The 14,590-nt window shown below is 48.4% G+C and overlaps 1 protein-coding gene and 1 long non-coding RNA gene across 6 annotated transcripts in view; one reads left to right on the top strand and one right to left on the bottom strand.

Moving 5' to 3' along the window:
- Positions 1–345: 345 nt before the first annotated feature.
- LOC103103660 (uncharacterized) lies at positions 346–5,798 on the bottom strand. The gene is made up of 2 exons (XR_470955.3): positions 5,632–5,798; positions 346–1,008 (listed from the first exon to the last, which is right to left on the bottom strand). It is a non-coding gene; the product is annotated as an uncharacterized LOC103103660 (long non-coding RNA).
- The window catches only part of STARD3NL (STARD3 N-terminal like), a 50,265-nt gene continuing 39,105 nt past the window's right edge, over positions 3,431–14,590 (top strand). The window contains exon 1 of one of the 5 annotated variants that reach the window (XM_056804145.1): positions 3,431–3,660. The gene's annotated coding sequence lies outside the window, so the exon portion shown is untranslated. The remainder of the gene's footprint in view (positions 3,661–14,590) is intronic. The other 4 variants (XM_056804147.1, XM_056804146.1, XM_007500624.2 and 1 more) reach the window with 4 other exon arrangements.

Genomic DNA, 14,590 nt, shown 5'->3' with positions numbered 1-14,590 from the left:
TCTTAGACATTTACCCTGGGTGAATCACTTAACTTCTCTTATACTCGGTTTCCTTATGTGTAAAATAGGGCCAATAATTACACCTTCCTTGTAGAATTGTTGTATACAAAAAATGAGAAAGCTATGACCCTTTAGATGCTTGATAAATGTCAGCAATGACTATTTTAGATATTATTATTCCCATTTTACAAAAAAGAAACTGAGCCTCAGAGAGGGGAAGGGACTTGACGCTGATGGATCCTACAACTAGCCAAGTGTCGAATGAAGGGTTATAATCCCATTTCTCCTAGCTCTAAGTCCAGGGCTGTTTCCATTACTTAAATACACACTATCCAGAGGGAGAGGTTCTTTCTTGCCAGTTTATTGTTGTTGTTGTTATCTCTCCATAACTTTTATTTCTTGTTCATTGAGAAAGGTGACCCCGTTTTCCATGACTTGCCTGGGATGGTCTCAGATCCTGGGCCTCCTTGAGGACTTGTCTGCAACAAGCATACATGCTTTGTCCCGGCTTCAGTAGGCTTAGTACTTGCTTTCATTTTTCTTTCTCCCAAATAACAAGCATCACAAGATTTTAGCCTCCTCAGTTTCCACAGACAATCCTCACTATTGCACATGGTAAGCTAGTTGGACTGGGTCAGTGCTGGGACGTGATGCTGGAAGACTGTTTTCTCTTTGGAGTTAAAACTGCTGAGAAGTACAATTGGACAGTGAACAACATATAAAAAGATGCCAGAACTCAGCTCAGTTGAATTCATTTGTGCCTGTCTTGGTTTTCCCTCTCTATTTGCATCTGCGTCTTTCCCCTATCCCTGAAACAGCAACATCCTCAGTGCAGGGGAGCTGTCATTCATCCTGGAGAAACTCTGTCCACATGTGGAAGGCTCTGTGGGTTGCACTCAGGACACTGGGTACCCCGGAGCCTCAGTACAATGAGGCTTTGTCAGATGAGGCTCAGAATATAGTACTTGCAGTGTCTTATTGATTGGGGTTGGAAACTGCTTTGCAAACCTAAAAGTGCAATAGAAATAGATATCATCAATTATTATCTTTGCAGTTCCCATCAGCCCTTGGTCTTGCCTACCTTACTCAATATTGGCTTGTCTATAAAATTCCACGCTTGGCAGAGAGGGCTTATTTGCCAGCCATTGCCATGGAAGTAAGCTCCTTAGGGGCAGACACTTGTCTTTTCATCTTCGAATCCCTGATGTTTACTTAGTGTAGTGCCTCAGAGTTACTTTGTATATTCTTACTGATGCCCTGTTGTGTCCCACAGAGAAGGCAACATTCTTGGAGTTTCCTTTTCTCCGATGCTAGGCTCAATACAAGTGTAGACCCTGGAATGGTGCGGTGTATCAGGACTCTGCTGGGAATAGAAAGCCTGACCTTGAGGATGCTACTGCCTAAGGAGGACCATAAGTACATCTCCTAGTAGATAGAGTATATACATGAAATCTGCTCATAGAAGGCTTTACAGTTCTCAAAGTGTTACCTATATTAACGCTTCACAACAACCCTGTGAGGTGGTGCTATTGTTGTTCCCATTTTTGATTGTTGTTCAGGCATTTCAGTTGTATCTGACTCTTCTTGAACCCATTTGGGGTTTCTGGCAAAGATACTGGAGTGGCTTGCCATTTCCTTCTCCAACTCTTTTTACAGATGAGGAAACTGAGGCAACCAGAGTTAAGTGACTTGCCCAGGGTCACACAACTAGAAAGTAGTTGAGGCTGGGTCTAAATTTATGAAGGTGAGTCTTCCTGATTTCAGGTGCAGTGCCCCCCTAGCTATTCATATTCAGTATTTAATAAATGCATGTGGGGTTTTACAAAGGATTCTGTTTCCTCTGTGTAGATGGCTTCAAAAAACCTGGGCATATGAAGTGCACACTCGAGTATGTGCAACAGAGTGCTACTGATTGCACCATTGGGGTCCAATTAAATTTCTGCCTCAAGTAGCCACCTGGGGTACCCTGGAGGAGGCGCAAAGGCAGCTGGAGTCCATTCGGGGCCAAATCCAGACATAGTTCTACATGAACAACTGATCCTTGAAGATGGATTGGAATACTCCTTGCCTACCACATGACTTCCAGCTTCTCCATTGACCATCCTTAGGTAACCTTTTCTTCAAATGTTCTACCCAACAGAAATTCTGGTGACTGTAGGATGGCAACTCCTGGGTCATTCCTCCTCCTTTCTTAAGGAGTTCAGCATCTGGCTTTTCACTGCCATCTCTAACTTGAATATCCACAACGATGATTTCTCAAACTCGTTAAACTCCCAATTCCCCAACTTTATTCACCACCCCATAGTCACCCCCTAAATCTCCCCATGAGCCACAAGGGCTCCTCTACTACCTAATTGATTTTTCCTTATCTGACCATAACCTCCCATCATTCCACCTCTCCAGGTGCCTCAGCCCTCTTAAACGTGGAGATTCTCCCTCCAGGCCTCCATACTCCCTCGGGCAATCAGTTACCTTCTGGCTTCCCTCTCTTCCCACTCCAATCTGAGCCCAGTAGCTCATTATTTCCACTCTCCATTGCCTTCTCTCAAATTCCTTGATCCTTTTTGTCCAGTCTCCGCACTGGACCAATCCCAGCATCCTCTTCTCTGGTAGTGTCAAGCCCTTGCTGAGGAGGCAGGTCACCTAATCCTGTCACCTGACATTAAACTGGGACCTCACCAAGGCCAGTCCATCCCTCGGCTCCTCCCTCAGTGATTCCTGATCTCATTTCCATACATCCACATCCCTCTTTGTGCCACACACAACTCCCTCAGCTCCTTGGCTGAGGGCTTGCCTTTTACTTTGTGGACGATACTGAGTCAATCTTCCACCACTCCGAGCATCTCAAACCCGGGTTATCCTCTCCGCATCTACTTTCCGCAGGCTCTGACAGATGAGGAAATTCAGACTGGTTGAGAGTAGTTTAAGCGACTTGCCCACAATCACACAGCTAGTAATGTCTGAGGCAGGATTTGAATTCAAGGTTTCCTGATGCCATTCTCTGCTCAATCCAGAGCACCACTTCCTGACACTGGTACTAGGCACTCTTGGGAAGGTTGGCAACAGTGGAGAAAATGATTCATGCAGAAGGCACCACACAAGCTGAGTCCGCCTTCGGGACACGTTTGGTGATTGACTCCTGAGTATGTATACGCCCTTGTAGAGGAGGTGTCTGGTGCCGCTCTACCCACTTTACAAATGGGGACACTGAGGCTTAGAGCTACACCACTGAGGTTCGAACCTTCATCTGGTGACCTGCGCACCTGCCCAGTTAGCTCCGCCCCGCCCCCTACCGGCTCCTGGGAGTTTAGCAGCCGTCCCGTTCATCCCGCCCACAGCGCTCGTTCTCTCATTGGTCAATTCAGCAGATGACAGCTTGCTGAGCTAGCCACTCTCCTGGCGTCGTTCCAGTTTCACCCCGCCCCTCCCCAGAGCCCGGCGCCGCGCTGACGTCACCGTGGGCGGAATGACGTCACGGCGCATTGACGTCGCCCGGTGGCTCGCGGAGGAGCCGGGTCCAGGCGCTGCCTGAGACCGAGCTCGGGTCTCGGGGCCTCCCCCTCCAGAGGCAGGGAGAGGCCGTGTCCCGCCCGCCAGCCCCCGGCCTCGGCCCGAGCGTCCGCCTGCTCCGGGGAGAGGTCCCTGCGCCAGCCTGATGAGGTAGGGCGGGGGGCGGGGCGGGGCGGGGCGGCGGCTCCCAGCCCATTGCGCAGAAGGGAACACTGAGGCCGGGCCGAGGGCGGGCCGGGGGCTGGCGGGCGGGGCCGTGGGCGGGCTCGGCGTGCCGATCTGCGTAGTGAAGCCATCCTGCCTCAGTTTCCTCTCTCTGCCCCACAGGGACCACCCGGGCCCCAGGCCTCAGTTTCCCCGGCTGGTCTCAGCCTTCCATTGGTTGGGGAAGGCAGGCTTTTAGTCCCCCTCCTCCAGATGTTTAGCTCTTCCAGACCTGATGCTTCCCTTGCTGTTCCACAAGCTCCGCGTTCGACGCCCTGATCCTCATCCAAGACCCGGAGCTGGTTCCCCCTCTCTCGGGACGTCACTGTCGTCACCTGTCACGCGTGGCGTCGGCCCAGGCGCTTCCCAGGGCCCTCCTGGCTTTGGCGAATGGACTGGGCAGCGCTGACCCCCTGGGGTGGGAGGGACCCAGAGCCTGGCCCATGTTTCTGCTGGGGGCCGGGGTGGTCCAAATCCAGGGCCAGAGTGGCCAACTGCAGAGTGGAGGGGCGCTAGCTGTGTGTCCGGTGTTCCCAGTTACTGCCCAGTGGGGAGCCCTTCCCTGGAGGGCGCCCTCTGGGGTGAGGGGGCAGGTCGGAGGCGTCCATCAAGAGTACTGAGGAGCCCCGCTGGCTGGGCGACAACTGAACAGCCGTCACCCATTCACCTGAAATCTTGGTCCAGCCCTCTGTGGCAGAATTCTCCCTCGCTGTCTAGGGGTCTGCAGAGTTTTTGTCTGTCTCTCTGTCCCTGTCTGTGAGTGTCTCTTGTCTCTCTGTCTGTCTGTCTGTCTGTCTGTCTCTCCCTCCCTCACACATAGTCTCACTCCCACACACAACCATGACCATCGTTCTGGCCTTTTTGGTTCCTTTGTTCCAGACAGTTCAGTCTCCCTCCCTCTTTCATCCTTCCAACAAAGTGCGGGTCAGAGTTCTGGTCCTCCTCATGCCATCTGGGATTCACTCTGCTGTTCAGATTTGGACTTCTTCTAACTAGAGGACCCCGAGTTAACCCTGTGGGGCCCCACGTTCTGGGTTGATTGACCTCTCCCCTCCTGCCCAGACTCTCCCCCCCCCCCCCCCCATCCCCTGCTTCTTGGCTTGTATCCCAGCAGCACGTGGTCGTTCCCTCTTCTCCCCCAGCCCTGGAAGCCCCCCAGCTCTCTAGTGCTTGGCAGGGGCCCTTCACTGAGCCTGCCCCTCCTTCCAGATTCCCTGTGGCTGTTCTGCGCTTCTGATCCATCCATGTCCCCAGGCCTGGCAGGGAATGAGTTCCTGCATCTTTCCTTGATTTACCTCAAAGCCTCGAGATCAACCTCTTTGTTCCTTTGGCGCATGGCTTCCCTTCCTCTGTAGGCTGGGTACCTGATCTATGCCAGTGTGCCCAGGGGCCTGGCAAGGGACTTGTCCTTCTGGATGTGGAAAGGGTGAGGCTGGGCCTCTGGCCATCTCTTTGGCTGAGGAAGAGGGTAGAATTGGAAATGCTGCCAAGGTCTTGCCCTGGAGGGGCACAGACATGGTGAGGCGGGTTTGGGGGGCAAGATGACAAGTTCTGTTCTGGCCATGAGGTCTGAGACACCTCTTGAACATTCAGTTGTCAGTGAGTGACATGAGACTGAACCCAGAGGGCTGGGATTTGTCTGCACAGCAGTGAGAAGGGGGTGAGAAGGGATGGGCTCACCCCTTCTCTTTTCTTTGCTTCCTTCTGGCACATCCCTCCTTTGAACCCCTGGTGTTGTCTTGGTGCCTCTCTCGAGCCCTTGGAGTGTTCTTCCTTCTAAGAGAGCTCTGATTTACCTTGCCTCCCCCACTGGACCCTAAACCCCTTGAGGATGATGACCGTGTGTCCTGTACCACCCTCAGATGCCCCTTCTGACCTGGGAGCACCCCTATGGGGGCAACTGACCCCTCCACAGACCTTTCATCCCATACAAGTTTTCTGTGTCCTTCCTGGAGTCTCCTCATGTGCCTGGGCCTTCCTTGGTGAGCCCCAGAACACCCCCCCCCCCCACCCCAGTCTCCAGTCCTTTGCCCTGCCTCAGGGAGGCTTCTTGGTACATCTTCCTAGTGTGTATCCTTGTGAGTGATGCGCCCCCGTGCCGAGCGTCTCTTTGGAGACCATTGTGAGAAGCTTCCTGGCCTTTGACTTGCCCAGGGTCCCCCAGCTAGAAGGATCCAGACCTGGGCCTTCATTCTTTGTTCAGGTCCTTTATGGGTCAGGGCTTGAATCCCTTCCTGCAGTGACATTTTTCCAGTTTGTACCTGGACTTTGGGCCGGACCTGACCATATTCTTTGTAATGATGACTCTGACTCTGAATACTTGGTCGGTTGTGGGATTCACTTTGCTCTCATCAGGACGGATCTGTGGCCACCACGATGATCATTGTGCTCAGGCTCAGGACAGTGGAATGGCCCAGGGAATGGAGAGCCTGTTCATTCAGTGGTGGCCGGCAAAAATCCGATCTTTTTATTAGGAATCATCTTCCCAAAGCAACATGATTTCTTCCTTTAGGCCAGGAAGAAATTGATAATTTGGATCAGAATCTTATTCTTTCACCTCTGGGCTCCAAATGTCCCCATGATCTGGCAGTTGCTATTTTTCAGGATCGCTCACTTGCAGAGAGCAGTAGATATTGTCTAAATTTGTAGAATCTTAGCGCTTAGAGGGACCCTCCACTCTACCTGGTGAGTGACTCGCCCAGGGTTACCCAGCTATGGTGTCTGAGGCCAGATTTGAACCTGGGTCCTCTGATCTTCAGGCCTGACTCTCCAGCCCCTCCGGCCCCCAGGTTACCCAGGAGGAAGGTTAAGTGACTTCTCAGAGACTGGGAGTGGAGAAGCCTCTTCTTGACATCTATGTCAATACCTTGTTTGTGTCTTGGAGAGGGATCTTGTTGGCCTTTCTTGTTATCTTTCCAATTAACCCCTCGGCCAAGCAAGTGGAAATCATTTCAGGGCTGAAAGAAGATCATTTTGGTGACTTTCCTTTTTCTCTCCTTTTTGGATTAAAATTTCTAACCTCTGGGCAGTTTGATAGGTCTTTTAAAGACTGCATCTCAGCTTTAGAAATTCTTTTTTTTCTTCTGAATTTTCTATTTTATTGATTTCTGATCTTACTCCTTTTTGCTCTCCCATAGATCTCTTCTTCTTTTCTCTCATTTGGCTCATGTCTCTTACTGTTGCTAAAGGTCCATTTCCAAATATATGCCCCCTTCCCCCACTCCCCAGCAGACCCTGCCTTGTGAAAATAAGGGAACAAAAAGAGAACTGCTCAGCAGAACTCTCTGCTGCCATCAATTGTGTCCAGCAGGCTGTGGGGAGCTGCCCAGCCAGGCCCTCCAGTCCTGTGGTGACTTGGGGAGACGTTGGCTTTCCTCTCAGGGGTGTAATAGGGCAGCCCGAGATTAAATAGCATCTAGCGCTTTTCACTTAGGATGTTGTCAGTTGGTTGGGCTGGCAGCCGTTCCTGGTTCTTGTTTGCCTCACCCTGCATCAGCTCTGTGAGAGAAATGGATTCCTTGGGGAGGCTGGCTGCTCTTCTCTCTCATGAATACAACTATTCCTTGTCCTAAAATGGATTGCAACAGTTGTCTTGGTGTTGTTACTTTAAAATGGCTATCTGTATTCTCCTAGTATTTTACACCTAGTTATTTTCTGTTCTTTGTTTCCAGGGAGCCTTTTTTCTCCTGTTACTGTTACAGATGATGACACTTTAGTCTAAAATAATAGCAAGTATGATTTCTGCCTTCTTGCATTTTTGTGAACTCTTTGTTTGAACAACAACAAAAAAGAGCCCTTTCTTGCCTTTGGAATTCAGTTCTTTGCGTGTTTCTTCCTGCTTGCTAAATAAATTCGTCTTTGCCATTGGTCGGTTTTCTCCATTTCCCATCTTCTGATACTGTAGTATGAAAATGCTGTACTCTTTTGTTTTTACCTGGTGCTTCTTATAGCATTCTTAGCCCTTTGATGGATCTAATTGTTGAACTATCTGGAAGGGATGTTTGTTTACTGTTTCTTGTAGCAGTATCCAATTTCCTTGTCTGTCTCCTTTGATATAATTGCAACCACTTGTATTGGAGCAACCTTTTAGTTTTGATTTCTGTCCAGATGTCGGATCTCTTTGGGGAAGACAAAGGATTCATGGGAAAGGGTGTGTTAGAAGAAATCTCTTTGGGGTTTTAGCAGATAAAAATGGCATGACTGGGGAGCACATCTGTTGTAGGAGGAAAAGAGAAATACTGCTGTTGTGCTCTTAGATTAGTGGCACCATTAGAAGTGACTCAGACACAGTCATAGGGTTAGGCACCTAGGCTTAGGCTACTGGGTGGCACAATGGGGGGACATTGTACTTGGGAGACTTAGGAAGATCCAAGTTGAATCCTGGCTCTGACCGTCAGCTGTGTGACCCTGGGCATGTCACCCTCCCTGGGCGTGGCAGCCTCCTGATTCCTCATTTACACAAGAGTAATTATCAGGGTTGTTGTGAAGATCAAACCACATCTGGTGCTTTTGCAACCCTTCAGCCCTCTCCAAATGCTGGGCATCACCACGCTGGCTTGCTTTAGCTGCTGTAGCCATAGCAAATTTTCAGTAGAGAACAAGTAAGATTCCTTTCTGCTTATCCTTTGAAAGTTGTTTGTGTTTATAATGGATTAGTTCACTGGTTTGGCAGCAAATATTAATTCCTTTGTGAAGGAGCCAGACAAATGGTGTTGTTCTGGTATTTTGTCATGTATGCTACTGGCTTAATTTTTCAGTGGTGAAATGCTCCGGGCTGATTGTCAGGAGGTCCAGAGAATAAAAATGACCAACATGTTTGCTGGGATTCCCGTGAACTCATTCAGAAGGGCTAGTGCATGTTATGGGAGACCACATTGAACAACAATGACAAAAAATGGAGGTGGCCGCAGGAGATTGAGTAAAACCTCAGTCAGTCGAGTCAGTAAGCTGAATGAACTATGGGATGATTGGAGCTTCTAGGAGTCCCTTAGATGAGAGCAAGATCCCCAGAACTACTAGGTCAGGGGAGATCTTTTGCCACCCTCAGCCTGAAAGAAGGAAGATGTGTGCTCCATCACTGAATGCTTGGTCAGACCATTGATCATTGTCACTGTTTGCTAAGATGGGAAACCTTCTTTAATTAGACTTAAGCCTCTGCTGTGTAAGAGGCTCTCCAGGTATCCCTGCTAGAGCTGAAACTCCGTCTCTTTCCTTTTCTCCTTCCCAGTCTTCCATGGAAACATTCTTCTGCATTGACATATTCCCTAGTAGCTTTCTTTCTTCTTTAACCTAAGCTGAATCCCTGTGCAGAACACCAGCTCTCATTTTCCCCAAGGCACAGGTGAAGATTTGTCTTCCTGCTTTGCTCTTTGGAGCAAAGCCAAACAGGGACTCCTGGACTCCTTGAGTCTTCTGTGGGCCCCACTTCATCTTCTGCCCAAATAATCTTTCTAAGCCCAGATCTGATTGTGCCACTCCCCTGCTCAAGAAGTCTCCGTGGTCCCCTCTTATAGGATAAACTAGAAGTTCTTCAGCCTCCCATCTAAAGGCTTTCATGATTAGATTCCTTTCTGCTTCTCTGCCTTTCTTGAATTCACATCATTTGCCTTCACTTTCTTTCTAGTCCACCTGACCTGGCCATTGCTTCTCCTGTTTCTGTACCCCATCTCCACGGCCCCCCAATATGCTCCTCCCTAGTGTCTGCCTCTCAGAATGGAAGCTTCTTTTAAGGCTCTGCTCTGGCACCAGTTCTGATGGGAAACTGTTGGTGTTTCCCAAGTGTTAGCACTGACCCATTGTCAGATTGTCATGTCTGGACTTCTCTTGGACATGGCCAAGCCACCAGGGGATGGAAGCTTCTGGAAGAAGGGGCTGGTTTTTCATGTCTGTCTTTGTGTCCCGAGTGCCAAACACAATGCCCTGCACACAGTAGGTGCTGCTGGACTCTTATTTAATGGAATTGAAATGGCCTATCATCTTTTTCAGTTTGGGTCCTCCAGAAGGCCCTAGGGACTTTCTTCATGGGCAATGCCATCCCTGCTTCCAGTAGAGAGGAACACAGTCCTACAATGGACTTGACCTACTTTGCGCAGGCCTGATCAGAGGGGCTTGATTGAAATTTTAGATGGAGAAAACACATGTTTCATAATGAGAGCAAAGCCCTGCTAGTTTAGTTTGGTTTTAATAGGCCTTTAACACGGCAGCCTTTCTTGTTCTCTTAGTTTTTTATTGTATTAAAGCTGTGTTTAGGAAAGGCATGAAACTTCACCAAAGACAAACCAACCTGTAGACTCTACTGTGCCTACCGCATACGGTCCTATGGTAACAGTGGAATCAAGTTAAAACAAGACCCTCTTCCTGTCCTCACAGAGGGATGAGACAAAGGATGACACACAGCATGCCTGGGCTACTTTCTAGAGCTCTGCAGCCAAGGCTGAGGTGAAGGCTGTGGTAGATCTGAGATCCAGGAGAGCTTCATGGAAGAGGCAACATGGCGGGGCTTTAATGAATGACCAAGAATGTCCGAGAGCAGAGTTGGGAAGCTGCAGGTGGGGTTAAGGGGCAGAAAGTGGGCCAGTTTGGCTGCAGCCAATGGATGGAGGGTGGGCATAGGAAAAGGAGGGGAAAGGTCAAGTGACACCAGATTGTGGAAACCTGAGGCTTCATTCTACCCACTCCGGTAAAGGCTGGTGAATTCAGATGAATTGGGAGGAAGAACAGGTTGAAACCCATTAAGGAATTAAGGACATGAAGGAATGCCACTTTATTACTCAAAGGCACATACAATAATGGGAACACCCTGATAATTCATTGTATGAGGAAGTCCCTATTCACTGAGTAGATGCAAAGGAGATTTGCTCAGCAGAATCCGAAGAGCAGAGTTCAGATTCTGGTTATGTTGCAACTTCCTGGACTGTGGACATATCACCTGAGCTCAGTTTCCTTATCTATTAAGTGGAGGTATTGATACTTGTGCTGCCTTCCTGCAGGGTGTTAGTGAGGAAAATACTTGTCACCTTCAAGCATGACACTGGTACATTTGGTTATTATTTATGGTGGAGCTGATCTCTTTGTACTTTCTGTACCACAGAGGTGAACTGAGATGCTTTGGGCGCAGGGTACCGGCTATTTCGTTAGCTAGAGCCTTTTTTTTTTCTTTTGGTTAAAAATCTGCTATGGATAGGGTAGAGAGCCAGGCCTAAAGATGGGAGGTCTTGGGTTCAAATCTAGCCTCAGACACTTCCTAGGTGTGTGATCCTGGGCAAATGACTTCACCCCTATTGCCTAGCCCTTGCCACTCTTCTACCTTGGAACCAACACACAGTATTGATTCTAAGATGGAAGGGAAGGGTTCTTTAAAAAAAAAAAGGAAAAGAAAAAAACAGCTCTGGAGAATATCTCTGAAGTATTTCAGACACTTTCCTGTCTTTGGAATTAAAGCATACTCATTAGATCCAATTTGTGGTGGTTGAGTCCTGGGACTTAATTGCATTATCTATTATAGGTGTTCATACAGTCCCATTCCTAGAGAGAGAGAGTGAGACAGAAAGACAGAGAGATTGAGAGAGAGAGACAGAGAGATTGAGAGAGACAGAGAGAAGAGATTGAGAGAGAGAAAGAGAGAGAGAGAGAGAGAGAGAGAGAGAGAGAGAGAGAGAGAGAGAGAGAGAGAGAGAGAGAGAGACAGAGAGAGAGAGACAGAGAGAGAGACAGAGAGAGAGAGAGAGAGAGAGAGAGAGAGAGAGAGAGAGAGAGAGAGAGAGAGAGAGAGAGAGAGAGAGGATCTTATCCCAGCTTGTTTTCAGTGCAAAAAACAATTTGTTTGAAAACAGTGTGCTTTTAAATTGCTTAAAGTCTCCTCATAGTCTTTTTGGATTGACTATTAATTTGCGTAGCAAACACATTATTTGTAGCTAGGATAAAGAGGGCGGCAGCCTGGGCCCTATCTGAATTAGTCTGAGCTCCAAATGGGTGGAACCTCGATGAATGACCCCATTGACATAAAGGAAGTGTTTAATAGGGGCTAGGTTTGTAATTAAGGAAGTGGGAAAGTTCTCTGGTTGGGAGGCTCATGTGTGGTCCTCTGGTTCACACAAATTAGATGTAAGCCTTTGGAAATGGGCATTTATGAGCTCTTGGGAGGCAGTGACCTGCAACTTAATGAATTTCCCCAGTCTCTGTGGCCCCCTTCTCCATCTCAAGCTTGCTGTCTTTTCTTCTTGCCTTTTGGGCACTAGTGGGCTCCCTTGAAATCTTTAGATTGAGCCGCCATGCACTAGGCGAGGGGCTGGGCCAAACACCCCTGCCCTCTAGGAACTTCCACTCTGAGGGTGGGGGGTAGCGTGGTCGTAAGTAAGAATGCATTTGGGCGGGGAGACCTCTAGCTGGGGCCTTTGGAGGGAGGCTTCAGGACAAGTCAGGCAAAAGGGACAGGAATGAGCCTTTACAGCTCAGATGGTCCATGTATGTACATGTCTGCTGAGAACTGGGGACTTGTTTCCATTGCTGTTAATCTAGTTTGGTTCCCAAGTGATGCTTTCTTTTACATGGCTCTGGTCTGTGTGTGTCTGTATTCTTTTTAGGGTCTGCCTCCTTTACTTGGTCAGCCCCTTCCCATAGTTTTTTGACTTCTTCACTTCCCTTATTCCCTATGACATTTGTGATCTTAAAAGAACCTAATTCTAGGTGGTCCTTGTGAGAGTTGACTGCAACAGGTGCTCTTAGCCTGGGGTCTGCCAACTTGGTTTTAAAAATATTTTGGTAACTGTCTTGGGAGAATTGATTTCCTTATTGATTTCATTGTTATTCCTTACCCCCAGATCCTCTAATATCTCCCAATCCCAGGCATTTTCACTGGCTCTCCCTCCTCCTGTCTAGAGCTCTCCCCTCCTTTCCCTCCTCATCTCTGTCTTCTAGCTTGCCTCACTTAGCTCCATTCTCAGTGAAAGACCCACCCTGTCTAGGAAGTCTTCCTCTCCCCCCCACCCCCTTAATGCCAATGCCTTCTCTCTCTTGATTTCTCCAGTTTATTGGGTCTAGATTCTGGTTGTCCATGCTTCTTTATACTTGTCACCCTCCTTAGATGGACACATTTAATGCTAGTTGTATTGACTTGGAGTTTTATAGTTTAGTCGAGTCAGCGAGCCTTTGTTTTTTTTTTTAATTTTAATTTTTTTTTTTGAAAATTTTATTTAGTCAATTTAGAACATTATTCCTTGGTTACAAGAATCATATTCTTTCCCTCCCCTCCCCCACCCCTTCCGGTAGCTCACGTGCAATTCCCCTGGGTTTTACATGTGTCCTTGATCAAGACCCATTTCCATATTATTGATGTTTGCACCAGGGTGATTGCTTAGAGTCTCCATCCCCAATCCTGATCCCATAGACCCATGTATTCAAGCAGTTGTTTTTCTTCTGTGTTTCTACTCCCACACTTGTGTCTCTGGAGGTGGATAGTGTCTTTCTCCTAGATCCCTCCAGGTTGTTCAGGATCACTGCATTGCCGCTAATGGAGAAGTCCATCACCTTCGATTGTACCACAATGTATCAGTCTCTGTGTACAATGTTCTCCTGGTTCTGCTCCTTTCGCTCTGCATCAATTCCTGGAGGTTGTCCCAGTTCACATGGAATCCCTCCAGTTCATTATTCCTTTCAGCACAATAGTATTCCATCACCAGCACATGCCACAATTTGCTCAGTCATTCCCCAATCGAAGGGCATCCCCTCGTTTTCCAATTTTTGGCCACCACAAAGAGCTCAGCTGTGAATATTCTTGTACAAGTCTTTTTCCTTATTATCTCTTTGGGGTACAAACCCAGCAGTGTATGTCAGCGAGCCTTTATCATGTGCCCGTCATGTTCCAGATATTGTGCTAAGGGCCAGAAATATAAGTACAAGCAGAGAGAAAGACAGATTCTGCCCTTCAGGAGCTCATGTTCAGAGCCGAGGACAGACTTTATTCTGGGGGAAAAACAGCCCTGGGCCCTCCCTGGGTGAGAGGCAGTCAGTGGCCCTGAGTTTGTGGGCAGGAGCTTTAGGAGAAGCTACTTCCTTCCTGTTAGCTTTGAAGACAGCAGATTTGGGGAGCTCCAGCTGAGGATGTCATGAACCAGGAACTCTGAGCTGCTCATTTTGAACCTGGGCCTTCCATTGGCTAGTATTTATTAAGGGTCTACCACATGCCAGGCCCTGGGCTGGACCCTGAGAAAATACAGAGGATTGAAGGTGGTCCTTGCTCATCAGGAGGTCGTATTCTCTCTGGGAAGATGAGTAAATCCAGAATGCAGAGCCTGGATTCAAGGTCATTTCAGAAGCAGAGGGGAGCAGATGAGCTGAGTTTGGAAAGACGCTGGAGTTGAGGAAGCAGAAATAAGGATGGAGATGATACTGGACAGGAGGGGGTGGGTGCACCTAAGGAAACTTGTGGAGGTGGGCAATAGAGTGTCACGGACCCGGAATATGGTGTAGACAGTTTTGGTGGAAGGGGACGCATGAGTAATTCTCCTGGAAATGGAGACAGAAGCAAGTTGTGAAGGGATTGAAAAGTCCATCCCAGAAAGTTTGACCCCAGAAAGTTTGTACTTTATCTTAGAGGCAAAAGGTTGCTGCTGTGGCCTTTTGAGGAGGAAGATAACCTGGATGGCCCTGTTGTAGGGATTGTAGGGTGTCACTTGGTCAGTTTTGTGGAGAGTGGACTGGAAAGGGAGATATTTAAGCCTGGGAATGGATCAGGAAGGAATCTCAGCAGGCTGGGTGAGAGACGATGATTGCACAGACCAGGGCAGAGACCAGGATGCTAGAGGCATTATGATTAGGGCCAGGGAATGGTCGAAGCTCAGCAGCTGATTGAACACGTGGAGCAGGTGAGTATGAGGAT

Source organism: Monodelphis domestica, chromosome 7, assembly GCF_027887165.1.
Source record: "Monodelphis domestica isolate mMonDom1 chromosome 7, mMonDom1.pri, whole genome shotgun sequence".
Lineage (NCBI taxonomy): Eukaryota > Metazoa > Chordata > Mammalia > Didelphimorphia > Didelphidae > Monodelphis > Monodelphis domestica.
The sequence above is the reverse complement of the archived record's forward strand: the minus strand, read 5'-3'. Positions and strand labels throughout refer to the sequence as shown.